Here is an 18,704-nt window from a genome sequence, read left to right as displayed (position 1 = left end):
ATATTGTTACGAAGCACCTTCTGCCACGTAACATGCCACAACACCCTCTACAAGTTAATATCGGTGTAAACCACCCTGTGCGATTCAACATTGATACAAAACAATCTTTTATGTAAATTGAAGGTGGAGGGAGGAGAGAGGAAATGGAAGGGAAGGAACTGATGATGTCAGCTGCATCAGGACTTTGCCGGCCCACGTGGACGAGCGGTTCTAGGTTCGAATCCTGCCTCGGACATGGATGTGTGTGATGTCCTTAGGTTAGTTAGGTATAAGTCGTTCTAAGCTCTAGGGGATTGATGACCTCAGATGTTAAGTCCGATAGTGCTCAGAGGCATTTTAACCATCAGGACTTCATTAAGAATCAGTGTTGACGAGGGAAATGTGTAACGTACCATAACTCAAACCCTGGACCTATTGCTTGCTAGGCACTTACACTAAGCATCCAGACTCAGTATTAGCAGCAAATGCTTGGCCTGTCTCGACACATTCCCACATCGCATAACCTTTTATGTGCAGTCCCTGTACATTTGCACCGTGCTCGCTAATTGTAGATTCCTGCTGGAGGACGAACGTAAATGTGCGTCTGCACTGATGGTTGTGAATTCACGGCCCATCGAGGCACATCATTTATATGAGTGTGTGGCGTTTGTTCTTTTGAGCACGTGCAGACGTACATTTACGTTTGACCTTCGGGGTAACCTAAAGGTAGAGAGCGTGGGGGACATGGGCGGGGACTGAAGGTAACTGGTGGTGGCACGTAGGAGCGTGTGTCGGCTGAGGAGCGTGCCGAGATTGTCCTCGGGTTTGCAGTTAACACTGTGCCTTGGTGGCGAAGTGGTTATCGCTACTGCCAAGTAAACAGGAGATCCCTGATTTGAGTCTCAATCCGGTTCACATTGTTACTCGTCGCCGCTGATTCCGCCTACAGCTCCTATGCACTATGCACCTGGTATTATCAGTTACTTCCCTTTCTCCCCCCTCTAATTGCAATTTACGTAATATGTATCACATCTGCGAATTCCTCGTGGTGTCAGTTCTTTCGGACATGCTAAAATGGACAGACACCACGCATTCATGTAGAGGAAACAACCTCTGCCACAAAGTATCAGATCGAAACCTCACAGAATAGATACAAAACATCCTCTGCCATGCAATTTTAGCACCAAGCGCCCTCTAGCACGCAACATCACTACGAAGCACCTTCCGGCACGCGAAATAAGTAGAAGGCAGCCTGTACCAGGCAACGTTGGTACGGAGAACCCTCTACCAAACAACAGCAGTACGGAGTAGAACAGAAGATAGATTTATGGACCAGTAAACACAGGGCGAAGTGTAAGGTCGGGAAGTGCCCAGCAATGACATATTAGATGTAACCTGTATTACTGTAAATTTAAAAGACGAGCCACTTCACTGATATCTGGCGATGCGTTCGAATCTAGCAAAACCACGTGCCGACAGGATTTTTAGAATTTTTTATGTTTCTGGTACACGATGTTCAGAACATAAATATCAATTCGACAAAGCCTTTGGATGCAACTCTCAAAATTCTGACGAAAATCGACTTTGAAAATTTCCGAGCGACTTTAATATACTAAAACAAGGACGAATTTTTGAATGATGTTGCGGTGCTGTGGTGGAGTGTTTGCCTGTCATATATATGTCTTGGGTTCGATTCCCCGTTAATATAAATTCTTAAACGTATGTCTGCAGCCATTTCCGTCAGGCGCATAATACCTAAAGATGAAAGAAAGTTAATTCCTAATCTTTACTTTTAATTTAAACAATCTTCATTAGCAATCTTTTAAAAAGTTTGGTAATTAAGAATTTATACTTGCAAAGGAAACTGTACTTTTATGTGTATGTAATTAGATACAGGAAGACATACACTTGTCTTAAAAATTAGTTACATGTGCGCTAATTATCTTTTGTGATTGTTGATTAATTTTATATTTAAATGACGCAGGTGTTTCAAGTGAACGGAAAAAAACGAAAAGATATAACGAACGAAACGAAATTCTGACCAACTGCCCGACAATAACAAGTCTCAGGCGCTATCATTTTTCCATCTTTATGTATTTTACGCTTCAGAGAAATGCTCCTTGAATATTAAAGTTTGTTAAAAGATTGCGCTCACTGTAAACTGAACACATGGCCTGCCAAAATTTATTTCTTGCTTTAGTGAATCAAAGACACTCGGAATACTTTTCAGTCGCTTTTCTCGGGAATATTTGGGAGTTGTATCGATTTGCTTTCGTTGTTTAATATTTGATTTCTGAACTCCACGCACCTTAAATGCAAAAAAAAATGCGATTGCGTTCCTCGTAAGAGATGTTCGCAGTTTGCTGTTCGTACACGACGGATCTGTGACAGGTTTCTGGACGATGTGACAGCGACACCTGTTCCATATTTTACCTATTGACAACTGTTACTGCTTCCTGTCGTTTGCTAAATGAACTTCTTTATTTATTTATTTCTTAGAGGTGGACTCTGAACAGATTCTGGCCGTATGCATGTTTTCTGGAAGACACGGACGACAGCCATACATAAGAAGAGTGCCGACAGCCTAAAATTCAGGCGAAACTGAGCTGAAGCTAACTTCCAGAAAGGGCGCAGAGGGCAAGGCCAACTTCATGTATCCTATCCACCTTACCTCACACAAGTAGTTCGCAAGTGGACATCCATCTGCCAAACGGAGATATAAGCGGAGTTCAATCAAAGCTTCAACAGAGAATTACCAATAGTTCAAGACAGTATCAGGACGTTGTCTACAGTCACTGCCAAGAGAAGCCCAATTGGACATTGTAAGCATGATCGTAGTTATCTTTCACTGGATTAGCCGAGCCGTCTGAGGCGCTGCAGTCATGGATTGTGCGGCTAGTCCCGGCAGAGGTTCGAGTCATCCCTCGGGCATGGGTGTGGGTGTTTGTCCTTAGGATGATTTAAATTAAGTAGTGTGTAAGCTTAGGGAGTGATGACCTTAGCAGGTAAATCCCATGAGATTTCACACACATTTTTTTTAGAAATTCATCGAAGTATGACATAAGTGTACAGAGATCACTGAATGTCCAATGCAATTCCGTGGCTGAATCCGACCTTTGGGGCAATGGCTGCCACCGCAACTCGCATGTCTTGAGTAATGAGGGCATTCACCTGCTGGTTAATGACATGGGTAATGCTGTGTGGGGCCTTAGATCGTACGTCACTGTCCAACGACACCCGTCTTTCCTTGAAGCGCTTGTGTTGTGCCTTGATCCTTGTAACGGACACGCACTGCTGTTCTTATATTTGTGCCGTTATTTCATGAATTTTCGTTCACCACATTCCTTCCGCTGCCAGGAAATGAACTACACCCCTTTGCTCTTCTTTTCAGGCTCCCTTTCCCCGTTTTAGTACTAGTGTACTGTGAACGGTTGAAGCAAGCATGCTCCCTCTGTCGTCACACGTGTTCGCCGATGGCCCTCTAGCGGCGAGCCTGGGGCCTCAGCGCTCTTACAGTGATCACATCTTCTATAGGCAATGACATTTCGATCTCTTCAGCAGTTCCCATTTTACAGCTCTGTACAGTGCGTAAGATGCTTGTATCAGGTAGGATGGGAGTGTGGAGGGCAGAGATCGGGCAGAAACGTCCCTCCTGTGACGTTTAGTTCATCTAGCGTTGGCCGTAAATACGAGCGCCGCTTCCGTGTTTGTCGGAGCCCCCGTCTCGTGGCAAATGCGGCCCCGGCCATTCTGCAAAGGTTTAGGGCCGGAGAAAACGACGTACCGTATAGCCGCGGGCTAACGGCTCGTGACTTTTGAGTGGCTGTACCATTTCTCCAGCCGGCGCCGCCTTGAAACTGCCCAGCAGCTGCTGCGAGCCAACGGCCCGCTGGCGTCCGCTGCTTTCCCCGGTGATTTTGTGCCTGCTTCCTCACGCTGTTACCTGCCGTTTCATTGTGTCTTCGGATATTTCCGTTGTTTTCTGCAACTCAGTCGTCACCATGGTACTGAAATCGCACTGCAGGTCTACGACCTTGATCTAAACTTGGGGAGTCTTATGCCTTATTGCAAGTATTGTGCGCTGTTGAGCATGGCCTTGGTTTTTGTAATCTGTTCTCGTGGAGAAACCCGACGTTGCCGAGGTATTTATTTACAGCCGTACGTCCGCCTCAGTAGCACCCAGCGTCTGGCCCTCTGCTCAATGTTTATGACATCATATCTTCTGAACTACGTGTCGTTCACTGATATAATGTTGCAGACACATTCAGCGGCTTAGGTAGATACCGTCTGCGAAATTTAGTGTGAACAGGGCTAGTAGCAAAGAAGTAATTCTTCCAATCCATTTGTGGCATGAATCAGGAAACCAGTGATTAATAGTATTAATTTAAAACAGTCTTGCTTACAATTTTAGTTATTTTTATTTATCAACTACGCGTTTCACCTTATTTATGCATCATCAGGCTGATCTGCATAGAAAACAGAGAACAAATACATCTATTTAAGGATCACGATCGCGTTGTGCAGACTCGGATAATTTAAAAGATGAAATAGTGAAAAAGCAAATACCTTAATTTGATATTTCTTAGGACGATGCTTCAGACAGTGTAGCTAAAGGGCATCGTCGAGTACATCAGGCTGACAATCAGAAATGCAATCATATTGCCGAAGCCTTATGATAAGGCCTTACCTTTCTAGATGTACGTGAGTGACTCCAAGACCTGCACAGCGCTTACACGTTCACACGAGCAAATAATAGAATAAGATGGGGCTTAAGTAGTTAGCATAATGCACCACAGCGCCGTGTGATAGTACTGATGCCTAATACAGAATCATTAGATGGCGCTGCCTCGAAGCTGCTGATAAGAATGAGAGATCGTAAACCGTATATACATTGGCACTAACACTTCATAATTATAATTCACATAATACATTAATAAGACAGAATTACTAAAAGCAACACCTATGCAATAATTTATCCAAAAACTATGACGGAGTAAAACTACAAAAGAAGGCGGTCAATTTAAAATATAGTACCAGGGTGTATAATACAACACACAGATGCGATGTCTAAACAGGTATTACGTGTCATATATCACTAGAACGAGAACATTACTAATACAGGAATAAATTTCGGATGAAGAGGCCCACCTATAACACGCAATACTGCGTCATACGGAGCAAGAACTTCTAACTAACAAGCAAATTCTTCTTATAAAAAATACAAAATTTACCACCTTCTTTTGTAGTTTTACTCCGTCATAATCTTTGGATAAACTAATACACAGGTGTTGCTTTTAGTAATTCTATCTTATTAATGTTTTATGTGCATTATAATTATAAGGTTTTTGGTGGCAATGTATCTCCGGTTTACGATCTCTCATTCTCATTCACGTCCATATAGAAAGGCAAGGTCTTATCGTAAGGCTTCGGCAATATGATTGCATTTCTGAGTGTCCGATCATTGGTCAATTCTCTTATCTGTTTATACTATTTTATATTTCTAGTATTTACTGAGGTTAACGAAGCCGATGTTCGCCTGATGTGCTCGACGATGCCCTTTAGCTACATTGTCTTAAGGGTCGTCCTAAGAAATATCAAATTAAGGTAATTGCTTTTTCCATATTTGATCTGTTTTTATATGCTTTTAGGTTATCCAAGTCGGCACAACGCGATAGTGATCCTTAAATAGATGTATTTGTTCTCTGTTTTCTATACAGACCAGCCTGAAGATGTCTAAATAAGATGAAACGCGTAGTTGATAAATAAAAAAAAACAACTGAAATTGCACCAAGACTGTTTTCAATTAATACTGGCAAAGAAGTAATAAATTTAAAAGTCATGCATGATGCAGCAGTTTTTGACGTATCTCATTGCTTATGACTTCATATTTCCTTAACTATGTGTCGTACAATGATGTAATTTTGCACATACATTCAGTGGTGGATACTGTCTCAAAAATGTCTCGCGAATACAGTTAGTATTAAAGAAGTAACGAATTATAACGTCATGCCACAGGCGGCTCTTTTATTTTCATGAACAGCCGAAGAGTAGTACGCGATGAACATTTTCCCTTTCATCATTTTGTAGGGGCTGTCAACGAGAAAAGACATTCGTAAAGGTTTGAAATTATGTGTAAAATTTGTTCCAAGTTGCTAAAGGCTAAGTGCTCTCATTCTACGTAAAATACTGGGTGAATGGAAAATCGCGTCACAGGCAACACTTCTTTTTTAGCCCCACTCACACCCTTTGATAGCTAGCTTGTTTCTTACCCACCGCAGCGACTGTCGCCTGACAGTGAGGTATATGTTGTGTGCACCAAGGCTAGTTGAAATCGTTCCACTGGTTTAGGAGGAGACGTGGAAGACACACACACACACGCACACACACACACACACACACACACACACACACACACACTTGTATAATATGTAAGGATTTAGGTTCATACTTAGCCTTCTTTTCCTATTTCTGTGCTATATTTAATAACTTTGGACTCAAATGGCGGCACTGTACCACCAAAGTCTCGTCACCTGTTCACAGTTTCTGGCAGTCAAATTTTGTCACGCAGTCCCTGCATCAGTTGTGTGCTGATGATCAGGACTGACAAATGTGTCGCCGTACTTCGTAAGAAGACTTTTTGTTTTAAGAACCTTCAACATTGCAGCGCGTCAGCAATCGTTTGTTAATATATTAATGGACTGAGATCCGCCTCGATTGCGAAAAAACACCTAGTGTATACCTAGGTTTCGGTGTAGATAACTACACCTTCTTCAGAACAATAAACTCAAAAGTGTCTATAAAGACCTTTGTCAATAATTAAAAGCTCAGCATATAGACACTTTTGAGTTTATTGTTCTGAAGAAGGTGTAGTTATCTACACCGAAACCTAGGTAAACACTAGGTGTTTTTTCGCAATCGAGGCGGATCTCAGTCCATTAATATAACTTTTTGTTTTGTTATGTACAGTTTTTGAACATTATTTGTTGTAAGTGTTAATCTGCCAGGGGGTTTCATATCAGCTCACACCACGGCGCAGAGTGAAAATTTCATTCTGGAACCTTGCTTTGTCTAATCCACGTGTCCCCAACCCTTCTTCCGGGAGTGATAATGCTGCGAGTTTCGTAAGAGAACTTTTGTGAAGTTTGGAAGGCTGTGAGGAGGGCTCGTGAGTTTTGCTTGGGTAGCTCAGTCGGTGGAATACTTATCTGCAAAAGACAAAAACCTCCTGTTAGAGTCTCGGTCAGGCACACAGTTTTAACCTGACACGAAATTTCACGTCAGCGCACTTTCCGCTGCAGAGTGAAAATTTCATTGAGAATTCCTTGTTATACATTTTGCGTGTTTACTCTTAATGATATTCGTCAGTTACGCTTGTGCTTGTGGCTCTGTACTTTTGTTTAGCAGTCGTTCTGATGGGCTGATCCCGAAACCTGCCAAAATAATAAAAATAAATTTTAACGACTGGCCAGTTAGTTCTAGCAACCTATTCAGCACTGGCGTAGTTTTCTCAAATAACTGCGGTCACTGAAGACTAAGTGCTAGTTCAACTCGACTGTAATAGGGTTGTAACCCACCTGCCTGTTTCGAATGCCTCTGCCTCGTCGAATTTCTTCTTTAATTTTCTTCGTGTGATTATTCAGTGCGTTGAACTAATTATACAGGGTGGTTCATTGGTCGTGAAAGGGCCAAATTCTCACGAAATAAGCGTCAAACGGAAAAAAACTACAAAGAACGAAACTCGTCTAGCTTGAAGGGGGAAACCAGATGGCGTTATGGTTGGCCCGCAAGATGGCGCTGCATAGGTAAAACGGATATTAACCGCATTTTTTAAAAAATAGGAACCCCCATTTTTATCACATATTCGTGTAATACGTAAAGATATGTGAATGTTTTACTTGGACCACTTTTTTCGCTTTGTGATATATGGCGCTGTAATAGTCACAAACATATGGCTCACAATTTTAGACGAACAGTTGGTAACAGGTACGTTTTTAAAATTAAAATACAGAATGTAGGTATGTTTGAACGTTTTATTTCTGTTGTTCCAATGTGATACATGTACCTTTGTGAACTTACCATTCCTGATAAAGCATGCTGTTACAGAGTGATTACCTGTAAATACCACATTAATGCAATAAATGCTCAAAATGATGTCCGTCAACCTCAATGCATTTGGCAATACGTGTAACGACATTCCTCTCAACAGCGAGTAGTCCGCCTTCCGTAATGTTCGCATATGCATCGACAATGCGCTGATGCATGTTGTCAGGCGTTGGCGATGGAATCACGATAGTAAATATCCTTCAACTCTCCCCACAGAAAGAAATCTGGGGACGTCAGATCCGGTGAACGTGCCGGCCATGGTATGGTGTTTCGACGACCAATCCACCTGTTATAAAATATGCTCTTCAATAACGTTTCAACTGCACGCGAGCTGTGTGCCGGACATTGATCATGTTGGAAGTACATAGCCATTCTGTCATGCAGTGAAACATAGTAACACCGTTAGAACAGTACGTAGGAAATCAGCATACATTGCACCATTTAGATTGCCATCAATAAAATGGGGGCAATTATCCTTCCTCCCATAATGCCTCGCTGCTGAGAGGAATGTCGTCACACGTATTGCCAAATGCATTGATGTTGATGGACATCATTTGGAGCATTTATTGCACTAATGTGGTATTTACGGGTAATCACGCTGTCACAGTATGCGTTCTCAGAATTATAATAAAACTCTTAAAACATTTTAAAGACATCAAAAGCGATATTAACATTCCACATCGTTATTCGTGAGGCATAAATACTAATTATTCGACAAAGTCACGTAGGTGGTGAAAAAATTTCCGACAATGAGAGACCAGTTTGTTGTTACTGTCAAGGTAGAATGCTTGAGATAGTTGACGAAATCACATTCTCACATCTGATTGCACCGCTTCGTCAGGATCAAAGTGAAATCTTCGGAGGTATTCTTTAAATTTTGGAAACAGATGAAAATCGGATGTGGCCAAGTCGGGACTGCAAAAAGGATGATGAACAAAAGTGAACAAAGGTGTCGGTTTGTTGCAGGTGTCACAGCGCTTGTGTCATGCTGAAGGTGAGGATGCTCCATATGTGGACGGATAGAAACTCGATCACATGACGCTGTTCCTCACGCACGGACATAGTTACGCTACACATTGCTATGTTAAACGCTGCAATTCGGAGTCTTCTGGCGGCAGAGAGTTGCAGTTTACTTCAGCGAAGTTGGAAAACCGTACGAGAAGTACTCTGCAGCAAGAACAGGACAACAAATCGGTGACATTACTTTTCAGCACACCCATGTACACTACTGGTCATTAAAATTGCTACACCAGGAAGAAATGCAAATGATAAATGGGTATTCATTGGACAAATATATTAGACTAGAACTGACATGTGAGTACATTTTCACGCAATTTGGGTGCATAGATCCTGGGAAATCAGTACCCAGAAAAACCACCTCTGGCCGTAATAACCGCCTTGATACGCCTGGGCATTGAGTCAAACAGACCTTGGATGGCGTGTACGGGTACAGATGCCCATGCAGCTTCAACACGATACCACAGTTCATCAGGATTAGTGACTGGCGTATTGTGACTAGCCAGTTGCTCGGCCACCACTGACCAGACGTTTTCAACTGGCGAGGGATCTGGAGAATGTGCTGGCCAGGGCTGCAGTCGAACATTTGCTGTATCCCGAAAGGCCCGTACAAGACCTGCAACATGTGGTCGTGCATTATCCTGCTGAAATGTAGGGTTTCGCAGGGATCGAATGGAGGGTTGAGCCAGGGGTCGTAACACATCTTAAATGTCATGTCCACTATTCAAAGTGCCTTCAATGCGAACAAGAGGTGACCGAGACGTGTAACCAATGGCACCCCATACCATCACGCTCGGTGATACGCCAGTATGGTGATGACGAATACACGTTTCCAATGTGCGTTCACCGCAATGTCGCCAAATACGGATCGACCATCATGATGCCATATACAGAACCTGGATTCATCCGAAAAATGACGTTTTGCCATTCGTGTAGCCAGGTTCATCGTTGAGTACACCATCGCAGGCGCTCCTGTCTGTGATGCAGCGTCAAGGGTAACCGCAGCCATAGTCTCCGAGCTGACAGTCGATGCTGCTGCAAACGTCGTCGAACTGTTCGTGCAGATGGTTGTTGTCTTGGAAACTTCCCCATTTGTTGACTCAGGCATCGAGACGTGGCTGCACAACCCTTTAGAGCCATCCGGATAAGATGCCTGTCATCTCGACTGCTAGTGATACGAGGCCGTTGGGATCCTGCACGGCGTTCCGTATTACCCTCCTGAACCCACCGAGTCCATATTCTGCTAATAGTCAATGGATCTCGACCAACGCGAGCAGCATTGCGCGATACGATAATCCGCAATCGCGATAGGCTACAATCCGACCTTTGTCAAAGTCGGAAACGTGATGGTAGGCATTTCTCGTCATTACACAAGGCATTACAACAAGGTTTAACCAGGCAAAGCCGATCAACTGCTGTTTGTTATGTGAAATCGGTTGTTAACTTTTCTTATGTCAGCACGTTGTAGGTGTCGCCACCGGCGCCAACCTTGTGTGAATGCTCTGAAATGATAATCATTTGAATATCACAGCGTCTTCTTCCTGTCGGTTAAATTTCGCGTCTGTAGCACATCATTTTCGTGGTGTAGCAATTTTAATGTCCAGTAGTGTACATACGAGCGTATTACAGAAATTACAAAATGGTGAAACACTGGACTACTGCGTTTAACGGAAGAGATGGAAGACATAAAAGAAAGGTGCAACAGGCAGTTAAGCAGATATAACTAATGTCGATCTGTGTAATCGAAAAACTACAAAATACTACGCACTGCTTTATGAGAAAGAAATTTTATTGTGCACGGGGATTCCTAAAGTTTGCCCAGATTTTTCGAGAAAATGAAATTGGAATAATTAACAAACTTGGAAGTTATTTAAGCAACAAAATATATTTCTGTAGAAGGAGAAAATTTGGAAATTTGTGGTGAGGACTATGGGACCAAACTGCTGAGGTCATCGGTCCCCATGCTTACGCACAACTTAATCTAAATTAAACTAACTTACGCTAAGGACAACACATATACCCATGCCAGAGGGAGGACTCGAACCTCCGACGAGGAGAGGCGCGCGAACCGCGAGAAGACACCCAAGACCGCACGGCTACCCCGCTAGGCTGTAGAAGGAGAAATCAGGGCTGCAAAACTGTGGAAGAAACCTTCCTCACAGATTAAAACTGTGTGCCGGACCGAGACTCGAACTCGGGACCTTGGCCTTTCGAGGGCAAGTGATCTACCAACTGAGCTACCTCACATCTTCAATTCTGCCAGTACCTAGTCTCCTACATTCCTGCTTAGGTAGCTCAGTTGGTAGAGCACTTGCCCGCGAAAGGCAAAGGTCCCGAGTTCGAGTCTCGGTCCGGCACACAGTTTTAACCTGTCAGGAAGTTTCATACCAGCGCACACGCCGCTGGAGAATGAAATCACATTCTGTGGAAGAAAAATTTGGAGAGAATATCGCTTATAGACTGGAACATTCTGGAACACGAAAATTTTGAACACGAATAACTTTTGAAATATTAAGTTTTCAGAAAAAGTGAAACATTTGCTTGAAAGAGGAGAATGAAGGCTTTCAAATAAGTTATTTCAAAATTAAAACAAACAATTATTTGCGGGATGGAATTTTGTTGAGTACATAGTTTACAGCAGATTATGATTTTTTTAAATAAAATGTTTCCATCCGACCTATCTACAGTATTGTAGTGAGCTGTAACCACCTTACCGTTAATTTTACTGCGAATAATAAAATGTAATGAAATACTGGAAGAATAAGAACTTTGTAATTTCGTGTACAAATGCATTACTAACGAAAAGAAATTAGAAAAAAGTGATATTAACATCAGGAGTGGTACAAGAACAAGTAGGATAATCCCATCTTGCTGTGTTACAGGATGAAAAATTGGCCGTGACAATGGTAGTTAGCTTAGTAAATTACACGTTCTGCAGATTAAAACTGTGTGCCGGACCGAGACTCGAACTCGGGTCCTTCGCGTTTCACGAGCAAGTGCTCTATCAGTTGAACTACTCAAGCATGACTCAGGACCCCTCTTCACAGCTTTACTTCAGCCAGTACCTCGTCTCATACCTTCCAAATTTTTACAGAAGCTCTCCTGCGAAACGTGCTGAACTTGCACTCGTGGAAGAAAGGATATTGCGGTGACACGGTCTTGCCACAACCTGGGGGATGTTTCCAGAATGATATTTGCACTCTGCAGGGGATTGTACGCTGATGTGAAACTTCCTGGCAGATTAAAACTGTGTGCCGGATCGAGACTCGAACTTGGGACCTTTGCCTTTCGCAAGCTAGTGCGCTAAAGCTGTGAAGAGGGGTCATGAGTCGTGCTTGTGTGGCTCAGCGCCAGCGCGGTAGTTCAGCGTGTTCGGTCGGAGGGATAGCCGCTCTCTGTAATGAAAAACTGAATTAATGGATCGACGATGAACTTGCACAAGCGTCATGGCACGTCCGCTTCGAACAAATAGAACGAACAATTTCGAACAAAATAAGATAAAAAGAAGGTGGTAGATCACTTTCCCACAAAAGCTAAAGGTCTCGAGTTCGAGTCTCGGTGCAGCACACAGTTTTAATCCGTTAGGAAGTTTCATATCAGCCCACACTCTGCTGCAGAGTGAAAATTTCATTCTACATGTTCCGCATTTCATTTGCCCAAGTTTTCTTCGAACTAATGAGGAACGAGTCTGTTACAAGAATTTTCTTGTTTTCAGTAACGTAAATAAGAGAAATGTATACAACTGATAGGTATATTTTCTTTTTAACGTAACTCTGAAAAATAAATGCGAAAACAAAGACGTACAGTATCTGAAAAACGATGCTACTACCATTCGGTCATTTACAGTTCTCATTAAAAAAAATAGAGCAAAACCCTCAAATTGATAAGATCGAAGATGTAAGATTTTAATAGTAGTCATGCACTCTCTATAGCTTTTTTCTACACGAGCTAGTAGTTTTAGGGAGGAAAATGGAACGCCATTAAGGAATATTTGGCAGGAACACTCCAGTTCCGGCATGCTCCCGATAACCAAGGGACATTCCCAAAAGCCTTGATTGGAACAGGAGGATTAGCAATATTTTAACTTATGTCTGGGTCAGTGTTGTGAACTGAATCGGTGATCAGTTCGCTAGAATTCACAGCATAGCAAAGTTATTTGAACTAAAAAGGTCGAAAAAGGCTCAGTGGACGGCATATTACATATAATGTCCACCTCAGTAACAAAGAGCAAAACTTTATCTGTACATCAACAATACATTGCATGAGGTTTCACAAAATAACTTCTGTTATTCAGAACATACTCCTTTATAAAAATCACCGAAATATTAGTTATACAGAAAGTCCCATCTCAGTTACTATTTCAGTTAATATTTTACAATATTTCGTCGTCTGTCGAGTCAATAGTGAGAGAGAGAGAGAGAGAGAGAGAGAGAGAGAGAGAGAGGGGGGGGGGGAGGGGGAGATAGTAACTGTGTTTTCTCTCTCTCTCTCTCTCTTATACCTGGCAGATTAGAAACATTTGTGATTGAAGTGCAAATTTCAGACGCGGTTTGGTGGACTCCTATTGGCCTTCCTGAACTCAGTTAGAGCCATTTGCTGTTGTTGATGGCAAAAAGAATGCAAAAGCTTATGAAAACATTTTACTTGATAGCACTCTCCCCAAAGGCCAGTAAAAGTAACGGTAATTTACTGTATCATCATTTTGTTTTCAGATACAGGTTATCTTCATTCCAGTTGTAAGTTATTTTCAGCTTTAATGGAATATAGGTTTTTGGCTGATTCTGAACGTTAATATAGTGTACCAAGAATTAGGCTGTAAGATATAGTAAACCTAAGCGGAACTTTGGTTTTTGAATAGTTCTGCTGACAAAATTTTTCAAGTGCGACTCGCTATGGCTAGTCAAGAGAAAGGCTGAAAACTAATTCCGCCTTAACTGTACCATACATTTGAAAGACTACCCAGAGCATTTAAATGTGTAGTAGTGGCGGGAGGGAGTACTACATGGATTGAGTTACACACCTTCCAAGTTTGGAGTTAACAGCAGTTGGTTTTCGGGTCCTTTCAGTTATACAGGGTGTTACAAAAAAAAGTACGGCCAAACTTTCAGGAAACATTCCTCACACACAAAGAAAGAAAATATCTTATGTGGACATGTGTCCTTAAACGCTTACTTTCCATATTAAAGATAATTTTATTACTTCCTTCAAATAACATTAATCACGAAATGGAAAGACACAGCAACAGAACGTACGAGCGTGACTTCAAACACTTTGTTACAGGAAATGTTCAAAATACCCTCCCTTTGCGAGGATACATGCATCCACCCTCCGTCGCATGGAATCCCTTATGCGCCCACGCAGCCCTGGGGAATGGTGTATTGTATCACAGCCGTCCGCAATACGAGCACGAAGAGTCTCTACATTTGGTACCGGGGTTGCGTAGACAAGAGCTTTCAAATGCCCCCATAAATGAAAGTCAAGAGGGTTGAGGTCAGGAGAGCGTGGAGGCCATGGACTTGGTCCGCCTCTACCAGTCCATCGGCCAGCGAATCTGTTGTTGAGAAGCGTACGAACACTTCGACTGAAATGTGCAGGAACTCTATCGTGCATGAACCACATGTTGTGTCTTACTTGTAAAGGCACATATTCTAGCAGCACAGGTAGAGTATCCCGTATGAAATCATGATAACGTGCTCCATTGAGCGTAGGTGGAAGAACATGGGACCCAATCAAGACATCACCAAAAATGCCTGCCCAAACGTTCACAGAAAATCTGTGTTGATGACGTGATTGCACAATTGCGTGTGGATTCTCGTCAGCCCATACATGTTGATTGCGAAAATTTACAATTTGATCACGTTGGAATGTAGCCTCATCCGTAAAGAGAACATTTGCACTGAAATGAGGATTGACACATTGTTGGATAAAACATTCGCAGAAGTGTACCCATGGATGCCAGTCAGCTGCTGATAGTGCCTGCACACGCTGTACATGGTACGGAAACCACTGGTTCTCCCGTAGCACTCTCCATACAGTGACGTGGTCAACGTTACCTTGTACAGCGGCAACTTCTCTGACGCTGACATTAGGGTTATCGTCAACTGCACGAGGAATTGCCTCGTCCATTTCAGGTGTCTTCGTCGTTTTAGGTCTTCCCCAGTCGCGAGTCATACGCTGGAATGTTCCGTTCTCCCTAAGACGCCGATCAGTTGCTTCGAACGTCTTCCTGTCGGGACACCTTCGTTCTGGAAATCTGTCTCCATACAAACGTACCGCGCCACGGCTCTTGCCCCGTGCTAATCCATAGATCAAATGGGCATCTGCCAACTCCGCATTTGTAAACACTGCACTGACTGCAAAACCACGTTCGTGAAGAACACTAACCTGTTGATGCTACGTACTGATGTGCTTGATGCTAGTACTGTAGAGCAATGAGTCGCATGTCAACACAAGCACCGAAGTCAGCATTACCTTCCTTCAATTGGGCCAACTGGCGGTGAATCAAGAAAGTACAGTACATACTGACGAAACTAAAATGAGCTCTGACTTGGAAGTTAAGCGTTTCCGGATACATGTCCACATAACATATTTTCTCTATTTGTGTGTGAGGAATGTTTCCTGAAAGTTTGGCCGTACCTTTTTCGTAATACCCTGGATACTATAGGTCTACTGTACTTGTGCTGCACGCTCCGTGTTAGTTTCTTATAAATGGTAACAACAGTAACGAAAAACGCATGGATGGAAAAATGGGTATTATGGAAGCCGTATACTGTGGTACTCATACGTCCTAAGGCCGAGCAGGGCACTTGATTGTAGTTGAGGACTCACACGGTACGTATTCAGCTATCCCCGCGAATGAGTTTAGCACACCGGCATGCAGACTCAAGTACGAATCCTGCTGAGTCATTTGTGCTGATGTTGACTGCTTCACAACGTCAGTCAGATCTTAGCATGCACCACTTGCCCTAACTTCTGATCTAGAAATGACTTCCAGAAACCATCCTTCCGGAAACTAAAAAACTGCCTGATATATTTCGCCTATGATGTTTATTTCTTTTTCCTCACATGGGGTGACTTGCGTGCGGCGGGATGACGTGCCAACAGCTTTTACTAATGTGTGGCAGCTGTTATAACATGTTAGTTCCTGCACACACGGAGTATGGCTTCCCCTCGTTGCCAAGTTTCATTTTTGTAGGTGCTTCAGTCGCCATCTAAGATATTCAGACCTTACTGTATTACATGCACATAATTAATATTAGTGGATTTAAAACGAAAAAATATCAATGAATTATATGAATGAGTGGTGTCTCTTCTTTCGGACGTGTCCGAAAGAACCGACACCATGCGTTCATATAATTCACTCCCCTAGCTGGGCAATGAATCCACCTTCTTCTGTTCAGATGCATAAATGCGTCCGACCTCCTGTAGGAATGCCAGAGTAACGAGCTTGAAGGAAATGGACAAGGGCTGTGGAGAGGTGGCGCTAGATGAGAATGTGGAGTGAGGCCGTGAGTCTTCGAATTTACGATAACGCTACTTCCCTGATGACACAGTGGTTACCGCACCTGCCTCTTAAGTAGGTTCGAATCCCAGCCCGGTATACATTTTCACTCGTCGCCGCTGGTTCTGTGTTATGTCCCGATGCAGATGACGGTCGTGATCCCCTTCCTTTCATTTACCACCTTTCCACCTTAAATTTACATGTAGTTTATCAAGGAAGTCACAGATTGGTTCAAAATGCTTATCGAGGCATCAAAAAAACCAGTAGTCATAAAGCTTTCATTACTCACGGTTCACCCAGAGAGTCCTAGACTCAAAACGGCATCCAAATATGCCTCTCGCCTAAACATCGTGTGGATCATAGCATAATTACAAATTATTGCATCGTTATGTAATCAGTTATTATTAGTGTTTTATATTATTATTACTATTATTATTATACATGAGTGGAAACATGCATTTATTAACAACTTATTAATTTCAATTAACTGTAAAGAAACAGACAATTCTAAACCGAATTTTAAAGTAAATAATTCCACTCGCAGCTTCAATGCAAAACTTCAACCTGCTTAGCTACAAACAGGCGCTGATTCGGGGCGGAATACTCGAGAAAGTCTTATTTCCTCATCGATGGACTTGAGTCTCTATCTCATTGAAGTTTTAATTTCAATGAACGTCGAGAAGCGCAGTTTACATAAATATTTAGTTACAAATGGTAATGATACATTAACTGCCATCTCGGAAGTAATCGGGTATTCAAAGCTTATTGACAACCAAAACATCTTCAAAGGCACTTCGAAAAATTTTGACTTCGATGTTTTGTCTGCTTTCAGATTTAACAGTTCCTCTTCTAAGCCTTAACCTAGGATGTTTTGAATCCACGAATGGATCATTGACCAAGCCAAATCTTCTACACTCCTGGAAATGGAAAAAAGAACACATTGACACCGGTGTGTCAGACCCACCATACTTGCTCCGGACACTGCGAGAGGGCTGTACAAGCAATGATCACACGCACGGCACAGCGGACACACCAGGAACCGCGGTGCTGGCGGTCGAATGGCGCTAGCTGCGCAGCATTTGTGCATCGCCGACGTCAGTGTCAGCCAGTTTGCCGTGGCATACGGAGCTCCATCGCATTCTTTAACACTGGTAGCATGCCGCGACAGCGTGGGCGTGAACCGTATGTGCAGTTGACGGACTTTGAGCGAGGACGTATAGTGGGCATGCGGGAGGCCGGGTGGACGTACCGCCGAATTGCTCAACACGTGGGGCGTGAGGTATCCACAGTACATCGATGTGCCAGTGGTCGGCGGAAGGTGCACGTGCCCGTCGACCTGGGACCGGACCGCAGGGACGCACGGATTCACGCCAAGACAGTAGGATCCTACGCAGTGCCGTAGGGGACCGCACCGCCACTTCCCAGCAAATTAGGGACACTGTTGCTCCTGGGGTATCGGCGAGGACCATTCGCAACTGTCTCCATGAAGCTGGGCTACGGTCCCGCACACCGTTAGGCCGTCTTCCGCTCACGCCCGAACATCGTGCAGCCCGCCTCCAGTGGTGTCGCGACAGGCGTGAATGGAGGGACGAATGGAGACGAGTCGTCTTCAGCGATGAGAGTCGCTTCTGCCTTGGTGCCAGTGACGGCCGTATGCGTGTTTGGCGCCGTTTGGCGGTGAGCGTCACAATCAGGACTGCATAAGACCGAGGCACACAGGGCCAACACCCGGCATCATGGTGTGGGGAGCGATCTCCTACACTGGCCGTACACCTCTGGTGATCGTCGAGGGGACACTGAATAGTGCACGGTACATCCAAACAGTCATTGAACCCATCGTTCTACCATTCCTAGACCGGCAAGGGAACTTGCTGTTCCAACAGGACAATGTACGTCCGCATGTATCCCGTGCCACCCAACGTGCTCTAGAAGGTGTAAGTCAACTACCCTGGCCAGCAATATGTCCGGATCTGTCCCCCATTGAGCATGTTTGGGACTGGATGAAGCGTCGTCTCACGCGGTCTGCACGTCCAGCACGAACGCTGGTCCAACTGAGGCGCCAGGTGGAAATGGCATGGCAAGCCGTTCCAGCCGTTCCGACTAC

The 18,704-nt window shown here is 43.6% G+C and overlaps 1 protein-coding gene across 1 annotated transcript in view; it reads left to right on the top strand.

Moving 5' to 3' along the window:
* LOC126278471 (G-protein coupled receptor 54-like) overlaps window positions 1-18,704 on the top strand; it is a 1,326,787-nt gene that overhangs the window by 419,512 nt on the left and 888,571 nt on the right. The gene's annotated exons all lie outside the window — the stretch shown is intronic.

The sequence above is a fragment of the Schistocerca gregaria genome, chromosome 6 (assembly GCF_023897955.1).
Source record: "Schistocerca gregaria isolate iqSchGreg1 chromosome 6, iqSchGreg1.2, whole genome shotgun sequence".
Classification (NCBI taxonomy): Eukaryota; Metazoa; Arthropoda; class Insecta; order Orthoptera; family Acrididae; genus Schistocerca; species Schistocerca gregaria.
The sequence above is the reverse complement of the archived record's forward strand: the minus strand, read 5'-3'. Positions and strand labels throughout refer to the sequence as shown.